This window comes from Ochotona curzoniae, unplaced genomic scaffold (assembly GCF_017591425.1).
Source record: "Ochotona curzoniae isolate NIBS_2020 unplaced genomic scaffold, NIBS_Ocur_1.0 scaffold_4683, whole genome shotgun sequence".
Classification (NCBI taxonomy): Eukaryota; Metazoa; Chordata; class Mammalia; order Lagomorpha; family Ochotonidae; genus Ochotona; species Ochotona curzoniae.
In genome coordinates, this window is record NW_024467121.1 from 1,923,563 (window position 1) to 1,934,166 (window position 10,604).

A 10,604-nucleotide genomic window follows, 5' to 3' on the forward strand; every position below is an offset into this window, starting at 1 on the left:
ATTAAAGGTCTGAAATGAGAACTATGTGTTTATTATAGATTTTTCTGGATTCCTTCCTCAAAGCTATAAGGAAAATCTGAATTGTGAGAGCCGTCAGTAGTTGTTTCTTGTTTGTGAACCAGAGTGGGCTTGAGACTGTTATCTGGCATCTTTTGTTAGGCCTTTGGCTTTGCTCTGCAAAAAAGTATGCTGTGACATTCTCTCTCTCTCCCTTCCTTTTCTCTTTTCTTTACCTTTGCCCCTTTCCCCCTCTTTGATTCTAAAATCTGCATGCCAAGCACAGAGCAACTGGTCTCAGCTTATGTAACTGTTCTCAGTGCAGAAGTGATGCTTCTTTATCGACTGATTTTTAAGGGAAGGTTTTACTTCTCCTGATGCATTCTACAGAGTAAGATTCTTAAAAGTCAGTGATCCATATTCCTTTCTTTACCAGATTAAACTGTGTTTGGATTTTCTTTATATGCTTTCTTTGTGGGCAATGAGGATCCCTTTGTCCATTTTTTTTTTTCTTAAAAGCAGAGTTACAGAGATGGAGGGGGATTGTGAGGGGACAGAGAGAAAAAGCAAGAGAGCCAGAGCTTCCATCCTATTGGCTCACTCCCCAGATGGTTACAATTGTCATGGCTCAGCCAGTCCAAAGCCAGAAGCCAGGAATTCCATGTAAGTGGCAGGAACCCAAGCATTTAGGCCATCATCTGCGGCTTTCCATGGTGCATTTGTAGGGATCTTGATCTGCACTACAACAGCAGTTGTTCATATGGAATGCCAGCATTGCAGACAGCTGCTTAAGCCACTGAGCCACAATGCCAGAGGTCTCACCCCTTGTCCAATTAAATTACTTTGCGACTGTTTTAAACAGCTTTGGTGGGTGTACGCACTTTGCAACCTGAATGGTAAATTGGTTTTACTCTGTGCTTACATGACTCTGCCAGTGATTCAGAATGCAGTAGCTAAGAGCATGCCAACAGTTCGTGCTGGGCCAGGTGGTGTGCAGCGTTGCCCTGTTGCTGTACTCCAAGCGCAGATGGATCCTAATAGAATATCTGCAGATGGTACTCACTGCATTTATAGAGTTTTGCAACTCCATGAAAATGAGGATTAACAAGATGCTACTCTGGAGAGTCGAGACACGAAATTAACCCCTGAGTCATGTAGGAGACTTAAACAGGCTTTTCAAGGGGCAGTGCAAAAGCAAGTACAGCATATTGTTGGGTCACAGCAACACATCAGAGCAGAGAACGCTATAGTGGTAGACTCATGCTTTGACCTGTCCAAGAAAGGCAAGCTCAAAACTCAATCTTTTGCTCATCTCACTGTTAATGGTACCAACATCCCATCAGGTTCCCATAAAGTGAGTATTTCCTCTTGGTACCATGATCGAGGTTGGGCCAAAATCTCCAACATGACTTTCAGCAATGGAAAACTGATTGTTAATCAAGATGGCTTTTATTACCTGTATGCCAACATTTGCTTTTGCCATCATGAAACTTCTGGAGACCTGGCGACAGAGTATCTGCAGCTGATGGTGTGTGTCACAAAGACCAGCATCAAAATCCCAAGCTCTCACACTCTCATGAAAGGAGAGTACCAAGTACTGGTCAGGGAATTCCAAATTTTATTTTTATTCCATAAACATTGGGGGATTTTTTAAGCTGCGATCAGATGAGGAAATAAGTGTAGAAGTATCCAACCCTTCTTTTCTGGATCCAGACCAAGATGCAACATACTTTGAGGCTTTTAAAGTTCGGGATGTTGATTGAGCCTTACTCTTTGTGGCACATGATCATACGTTTCCTAGATGTCTGGGGACTTTTTTTCCCAGAAGATAAGGAAAATGTGTATAGATAGATGAGACTAAGAGACATGGCCCACATGGTACAAGACTGCTCATGCTCTTGACCTCAGGGAGAGCATGGACTACGATATTCAGAGCAGTAGACCATGTTGGACTCCTAATATGTGACACAATGCTTTTATGATTTTGTAATGAATTCCTAGAATTAAACCAGAGTGGCGCAATGATGGATGCCTATGAAGAACTACATGTGGGCTGTGGAAGGATTTACTTCTTGGAATCTCACCTGTGGTTTTGAGCTACTTTGCAGCTCGAGTGGAGTGACCAACTGGAGGGTTAAGCTCTTTTGGATTGTTACATTGTGCTGGAACCTGCAAAAACTTTTTCTGACAAGGAGAGAAAATACATGTATTTTTATACAATATCTAAGGTTATATTTCAGATGTAGTATTTCCTGTGCAAATATTGTAAATTATATTTGTGCTATAGTATTTGATTCAAAATATTTAAAATTGTCTCGCTTGTTGACATATTTAAGGTTTTTAAATGCACAGTTGTATTTGACTGGTGCACTTTGTAAATCATGTGGGGAAATATTCTAGAAAAGTGGGGAACATTAGTTTTCTAATACCAAATGTAGTATATTTCTTCATTCACTTTAACTTTAATAGGTTTTTCCAGACTTGTCAAACCTATACAAAGAAATTAAAATAGATGCATAGGATAATAAGCACAATGTTGGCTACCAGGTGCCTTTCAAATTTAGAAGCTAATTGACTTTAGAAAGTTGACATTGCCAAAATGGTACAAAATGGGCTACTGAAAACTGTCAGGAGTATTTATAATTATTGAACAGGTGTTTTTTTCTCCTATGAGTGCTGCAAATTGTAAACTTAGTGTTTTTTTTAAATAGAAAAGTTATTAGCTATTATCTGCAAAAAAAATCCAATTTTTAACCTAGTGGAAGTTATTTTATACTGTACAATAAAAGCATCACTTTTGAATGTTAATTTTTTTGGTACAAAAATAAATTGATAGAAAAAAAAAACTGTCTGCCACAAGGTGCCTATTCTTGACAGTGATTTTTACCCACCCCTCAGGTGAAGATCAAAAAATCCTGATAGTGGATGTAAAGTGATGTTTTCTGAATGAATTTTTGCAAATCTCCCTTCTATCTCAGTTTGTAGATAGAGGGGTGGAGGTTGAGGTGGGAGAGTGAGAAAGGAGGGACAACTGGAAGATATGCTTTTGCTGAGGGTAGAACATGTTCTTGTGTGCAATTTGGCTTTGCTTGATTTTGGAAAGCAAAGAGCCCAAATTTCCATTTGCTTCTAAGTGACTGCAATGGCTAAAAAGAAACCCTTTTTCTTTGACAACGCTAGAGTGTTTATGTGGCAGTAACACAATCCTGGGTGCTTGCTGTGGGCGCCACAGTCCCAGCCAACTCTGATAAGGGCAAATAATTCTCCAGAGAGGGGCTGAGACAAGAAGATGGCAAAGGCTTAAAATGGTGCTTAGCTCCAAATGATGAGAGTTTGGATACAAATGGAATGAGAGCTGCATTAGCAGTTATAATGCTGGTAGCTATCTGAATCTGAGAACCCAGGTTTCTGAAAAGGGCCAGGTTACACCTTTGTGGTCAGGAGGTCCTGCAAGGGGTGTGTGTATGTCTGTGTAGCCTTGTTTTCTAAAACACAAAGGTAGAGTATCAGAGGCTATCTTGTACTATTCCGTTGTCTAAAAACAAAACAAAAGATATTTTTTCTAACAACTGGGACATTCTGCAACTCATGTGGAAGTACGCACAAACTGGAAGGAGTTGAGCCATACACATCTTGCCAGAAGACATTCAGACAGTGTGAGCCCATCCCTCTGGTAGTGATGAGCCTTTGTGTGGGTGTGAAGCTGCTCCTGGTCGCAAGGCAAGACCGCCTGCCTCGGGGGTGCTCCTCCTCTTCCACATCTGTCTTCCAGGCAACTCGTAGCTCCCAAGGGTCTTGGGTACTGAAAGAATAATATACAGTCTTTTTCTTCTCACCAAAATGTTTGAGTCACCGCCTCACACACACACACATAAACACACACATGTTTCAAAATAGGTTTTTAAATTAGGAATACCTCAAAATTCAAGGATAAAAATTTCAAAACACTAATTTAAATGTAAATCAATATCTACCAACTTCATCCCATAATCATAGAATCCTAACAGAGTCAGACCATGTGAGTCATGATGGTCTTTGAAATGATGACAACATGAATGCCCTTGTATTAAGTAGAACAGACACATGGAGAATCTTCAGCTATTCCTGACAGCATTAAAACCATTGTGTGGTAATATAGCTGTGAAACCTGCCTTTGGTCACACCAATTTGTGATGTATTTCCCATGCTAATTGCCAAAGTGAGAAAATGGGCACATGGATCATTTTTGCAGTTCTGGCAAACTTATGCACATATCTTTAGCCTTGAAAATTTTCTCTTTTTTAAGATTTATTCTTATTGCAAAGACAAATTTACAGAGAGGAGGGAAGACAGAAAGGAAGGAAGATTTTCGTCTGCTAATTCACCCCCCAAGCAGCCACAATGGCCAGAACTGAGCTGATCTGGAGCCAGGAGCCAGGAGCCAGGAGCCTCTTCCAGATCTCCCACATGGGCGCAGGGTACCAAAACTTCATGCTGTCTTCAACTGCTTTCCCAGGCCACAAGCAGGGAGATGGATGGGAAGCGGGGCTTCCGGGATTAGAACCAGCACCCATATATGATCCTGGCATGTTTAAGATAAGGACTTTAGTTGTTAAGCCACTGTGCTAGGCCCCTGAAGATTTTCTCACACAGTATGAATTGTTAATATTTGACATAGCGCCTATTTTGGAAAAAATTTTCAGATACTAAGATTCTAGATCTATATTGAATTTTTTAAATGTCAAATTGGAATAGATCATCCTTATCCTAAAACTAACACATAGATTTGTATAAAACAGTAATATATATATATTTTATATATATATATAGTGTGTGTGTGTGTGTGTGTGTGTGTGTGTGTGTAATGAGGCATAAAAAAAAAAAACAGTAAAGGTACTCTGATTTTTTTTTTCTTCCCAAACTTAAATATCATTAAGGCCTTGGTGCATGTTCTTCTAGTCTTTCACTGTGAATGTATGTAGTAGAGTGACCAACTGTTCTAGTTTGCCCAAGACTCGGGAATTTCCTGGGATCCTGGGTTTTCTGTTCATGACAGTGCTAAGTAAAGCAGTAGACTTTGGTTATGTACACTGCTGTGTGCATACATATAAACATTCAGAACAATCAGTCATTTTTATTGCAGACTTTCATTGCAGAGCCAGTGCTAAAAGTTTCATAATTATCCCCATTTTTCAAGAGGGAAAACTAGGGATTGAGAGGTGTTTTACTCATTAGTATTTTGTTAAGTCTGTTTTTCTATTAGTATATGGTAGTGATTTAAATTCCTTGTCAACCACATGTATGTATGTATTTTTCCACTAATTTCCTTTTTTATTTTACTTAGTCTACATCTAATATTCATAAAATTGTATGCATCAGTGCTATCATTTTCCCTTTTTATATAATACTTAGAAAGTCATTCTGCAACCCAAGTCCAAAAAAAAGTCCCTTAGAGACCTTCCTAATACTCCTGAGGCCTTGGGACCATTTGAAATGTGCCTTAGCACAGGCTGTGAGGTAGGTGCATGGCTGTTTTTTTTTCCCTAACATGGATACAAGTTAACACTGAAATAAGTAATTTGTACTTCTCTTTGATTTGCTATCCATGTATTAAACATACAAACACACATGTGCACGTGTGTGTCTGTTGGGATTATTGCTAGGCTTTTTATTCTTTACCATTTGGCTATTTCTGATACTATATCCTTTATGCCAAAGATTCTAGCTCTAGTATAAGGACTGGCTGAACAGAAGTGTTAACCCTAATCCTGTTTTAGGAAAGAAGAGGAATAAAAATGGGCCTATAAAAATAGTGTAGCTATGAAAGATTTGCTCCAAATCAAACATGCTATAAGTAGGTGGTTGTATTTGGTGAGGGGAACAGTCTGTGTCAAAGTTGTGTTGATGTTTTGCAGTTCCCATAGAGACTGGTCCCAGAGACCTACGATGAGATGTAACCTTGAAGGTTCTTAATAGCAATAACAGACAACTTTTAGCCTCTTGTCTGCTTTCTTTGCTACAAAGCTCACAAGCAGGCTGACCCTTAATGTTCTTTGTCCTTGAAGACTCCCAGATTATATTTCCAAGTTCTTTTGACTTTCTGACTAAGCAAGACAGTTTTAGGAGCTGATGGAGATGATAAAAACACTGTAAACAGGAAGTAGTTGCAGTTGTAATGGGTAGATGCATTATAATGAGCTGTAAGTTCCAGCGAGTGTGTGTTGTGTGCATACACATGCATATATAAGGTTATTGCAAAATTTGGAACTCTGGTTCCTCTGTCAAGTGGTTCCATGGGTATTCCAAGATTCCCTCATTGTTCTCAACTATGGCATTAACAATAAATAGGCACAAAAATGAAACTGTCAATAGCCCTGCTTAATTACAGTGTTAGCTATGTTTTTCTTTGCTTGACGGTGCTGCAAAAAAGCTTTAAATGCTGGATGTTTTCATCTATTTCTCAGTAAGGGTTATTTAATTTGTTTCATTTTTGGTAAAGCCCTGAGCAAAAAGACAAAGTGATTTCTCATTTTGTTGCATACCTTAGTGGTAGTAAATTGAAGCCTTAGCAAAAATATGCTTGGCCTGTTTGTAATTTGCTTTGACTATAAGCTAATGATAAAATTAGTTTGGAAAGTTTACCTGAGTTTGATAAACGTGACAATTGCTTTGTGGCTAAGTCCTTGAGAGAGTAAAGTGTTTTTTTTTTTTTTTTCAAGCAAAGGCATCAAAAATAGCCAACGGAAAGACAAATAGTTCCTACAATTAGGCTTTGTTGTAGTTTAGAATCAACTCCATGTATTGTAAAATTTAATTTAGTTCATAAAAATTTACACTAAGCAAATGAGGCATAAAAATTGAATATAAATGAAAGATACATAACATTAGGTAGATCAGCTGGTACACAATAATCAGAAGGAACAAGAATTACTTTAATCAATTAAAGCAATAGGTGCTGCTTGCTCTGAAAGTATGTGGGAACAACTATACTAGGAAACACTTGGTAGACTCCATCTCTCCCTTTTAATTCATTTCTTTCATTTATAAGCTCCTTAATTCAACAAATCATTTCAAATGCCTAGCATATGCAAGATACTATGTACTGAGGATAGAGCAGGGAGCTGATCATTGTCCCTGATTTCATGAGGTTTACATTGTAGAGAAGAAACAATGGATAATAATAGTAATAATAATAAACCATACAGACATAAAATGCCAAGTAACGAAAAATGCTATGTAGCAAGCATAAGTGAAAGGTGACAGCAAACATCCTGGAAAGCTCTTGGCATTTCAGTTAGGGGAAGAATCACCAAAAGGAACTGGCAAAAAGGAGAGTGTGAGCCACGTGGGAGAGCATCAAGGAAGAAAGAACAGGAAGCAGAAGCCATGCCCAGTGAGTGGCTGATGCAGTCAGGAAGTGCTGTGGATGAAGCTAAGGCAGGGCAAGGAGGGAAAGAGACCGCGGGGGAGCAAAGGAGACAAAATATGGGATCCTGTCAGCCATGTAAGACTGATGGGTTGTTCTCTGAGATGGGAAGCTTTAGGGAGGTTTTCAGTGAAGCTAGGACTTTTGACAGAACTGCACTTAACAGGCTCACTCAGCTCCTGTACTGAAAACAGACTCAAGGGACTCAAAGCAGAGAAGCAAGGGGTCTCCTTATGAAATTACTGCATGAAAGTAATGAAGAGGAGTAAAGAAGAGGAGGTGGGTAGGGTCATGGAGATAGAAGCCATTATCTTCACACAGATTTTGAAGAGTCACCCAGTGCTATTTGGTAGATTGGATAATGGGAGTGAGAGAAAGAATGAAATAAGGGCTGTGGCTTGAGGTCTGGGAATCTGGGAAGGTGTTTAGTGAACCTCTGGGAACCACTGTCCGTATCTCACTGGGATTGCTCTAGCTATGAGATCCCAGGTCTCTTCTATTTCACTTGCACCACCCTACTGATGCCACTTCTAGAAAGTAATCGTTTGGTTTTTAGAACAGCTTTAGTTTCATCACAAAATTGAGAGAAGAAACAGAAAGTTCTACTGTCCTCATTTGCACATGCATACAGCCTCACCTATTAGTCATCTCCCATCAGACAGGTGCAAGTGTTACACTTGATGCAGCTGCACTGGCATACCGCCATCACCCAAAAGCCATAGTGTACACCAGGGCTCTTTGTCAATGTTGTGTATTTTAAGAGTTTGGACAAACACATAGCTGAATTGCCCATCATTATAGTAATTAAATATTTTTATTCCTGTATGTAATACTACCAAGTATGATTCCTAGATCATATGGAAAGTACATAATTAGCTTTGTAAGAAATTGCTGGACTGTCTTGCTAAGTGGCAACCCCTCGTTGTATCCTCCGTGAATTGGAGTTTCTGTTGTCCCATACCCTCGCCACCATTTAGTGGCATGGGTGTTTGGGAGTTTTGTCCATTCCATTAGGCATGCAGACAGATCTCACTATAAGCTGATTCCATTTATCTTTTGCCTAGGTTTCCTTTTTAAAGAATTAATCATTTTCTTCAAGTCCTCATCCCCCCCCCTAGATATTAAGGCCTTTAGACTGTCACTCTCAGTTTTAAGAAATGAGATTAAGGTTTTAGATTAGAGAAGGCATCCATCAAGGGCATTTAGTGGGCATTGCTGGAAGACATTGATCAGCAGTACCTGATGTCTGTCCCCACCACTGTTATTTGCCATTTGACTCTATTAATGGTCATGTGGCTGTCCTCCTTCCTGCTGGTTCCTTAGTAAGAATAGTCTCCTTTACATGTTCCGTTCTCTACATAAACTATTTTAACTATCTTACACCACTAATCCTAACCTGAATCCTAGCCCCCTCGAGAAATGATTAAAACATACATGGCAAAGTAAAAAAAAAAATAAAATATATACTTTTACTAATAAGTTTATTAAGAATTAATAAGAACTAAAAAGAACTCCCCCAACCTGTGGGCAAAGGCCTAGGTTGCATTGTACCCACACAAGTGTTACATTTCTGGGAGGAAAGCAGCTAATAGCTGCTGGGCATCCTGGAACTGTCCTGGGTCCTTGTGTGGTGCATGCTGGTCCATGAATCCTAGGGGTGGGGGATGTAGTGGGGTCTGGGTTGGGAGGCCTGGGTTTCCCTCAGTGGAAAAGATGAAGCAGTGGATGGCAGGCCCAGATGCACACAGAGGATATGGCAGCCCATTGGGCCTGCAAGGGACATCTGGTGTCACAGCAGAGGAAGGAGGGCAGAACAAATTGGACAACTACCTCAACCAAGCAATGATAGCAAACATCTGGATGAATGGAGACTCTAAGGTCAACTGTGTCGGCCAATGGACATTGGAAGGATTTCCTCATCCTTGATTGAAGCCTCGGAACACGCTCCACATTAGGGACCCTGAGTTGGTCTCAGGTGACCATTTCCCATTCCTGGGTACTGGAGTAGTTGGGAGGCTAGGTATGGCTTCTCCCCTTATCTTCTCCCTTTACCCAGATATAGGAAGAAGAAAAAGAAAATTTGGAAACAATGGTCTCACTCATTTTCCCCTAGCACTTCATCCTTCTCATCCTGATCAACTAGGTAAACATAATAAAAATTAAAAATTTAAAAAAAATTGGAAAAAATTCATGAATATGACACTACCGGGTACTTGATTATCTAGAGCTGACTGTTCGGGAAGAAAATCAGTTCACACCCTTATTCTGTAAGCCAATCTACACTGAGTCACAACCATTTGCTTTGAATTTTGGATATCCTTGGAGTACCTGGTCATGTTTTAAGAAAATATTTGTATCTGGACTTCATATTCCCAAATTGTGATCTGAGGTACAGCCTGGGCACTGAATCTTTAGCTTTACATCAGAAACACGGAGAGAGCTTTTTTTAAAAGCACAGTTGCCAATGCTTTTCCAGACCAGGTAAATCAAAATGTGTGCTTACAGGTCTGGCATGGTAGCCTAGTAGCTAAATCCTTATCTTGCAACCGCCAGGATCCCATGTGGGCACCAGTACATGTCTCAGCTATTTCACTTCCCATCCAGCTCCCTTCTTGTGGCCTAGGAAAGCAGTAGAGGACAACTCAAAGCCTTGGGACCCTGCACCTATGTGGGAGACATGGAAGAAGCTCCTGGCTTCTGGTTTCAGATTGGATTGGCTCCAGCCATTGTAATCACTTGGGGTGAACCAGCAGATGGAGGATCTTGCTCTCTATATCTTCTTCGCTTTGTAAGTCTGATTTTCCAATTTAAAAAATCTAATTTGGTCAAACAATGGAGTTGTTTTGATTGAGAACTTGTCTCCCATATTGGAATATCTAGTTTAGTCCTAGCTCTGCTTCTTAGGATACAATTTTCTGCTAAGGTGCAATCAGGAAAGCCACAGTTGATGGGTGAGGTGCTTGGGTCCCTGCCCCTGCATGGGAGACCCAGTTGAAATGCTGGGTTCTTGGCTTCAGCCTGAGATAGCCCCCACTAATGTGAGCATTGGAGAGTGAACTAATGGATGGAGGGTTTTTTTCTCTCTCTGTATCTCAGTGTTTTCTTTCCTCTTTCTTTACCTCCTTCTGTTGTTCTACCTTTCAAACAACAAGAGAATAATGAATGAGTGAATGATTTAAATACACACATATACAAACAACAT

General features: G+C 40.0%; 1 pseudogene; it reads left to right on the forward strand.

The window, feature by feature from the left end:
* The first annotated feature begins 980 nt into the window (after positions 1-980).
* LOC121148175 lies at positions 981-1,760 on the forward strand (annotated as a pseudogene).
* Positions 1,761-10,604: the final 8,844 nt, after the last annotated feature.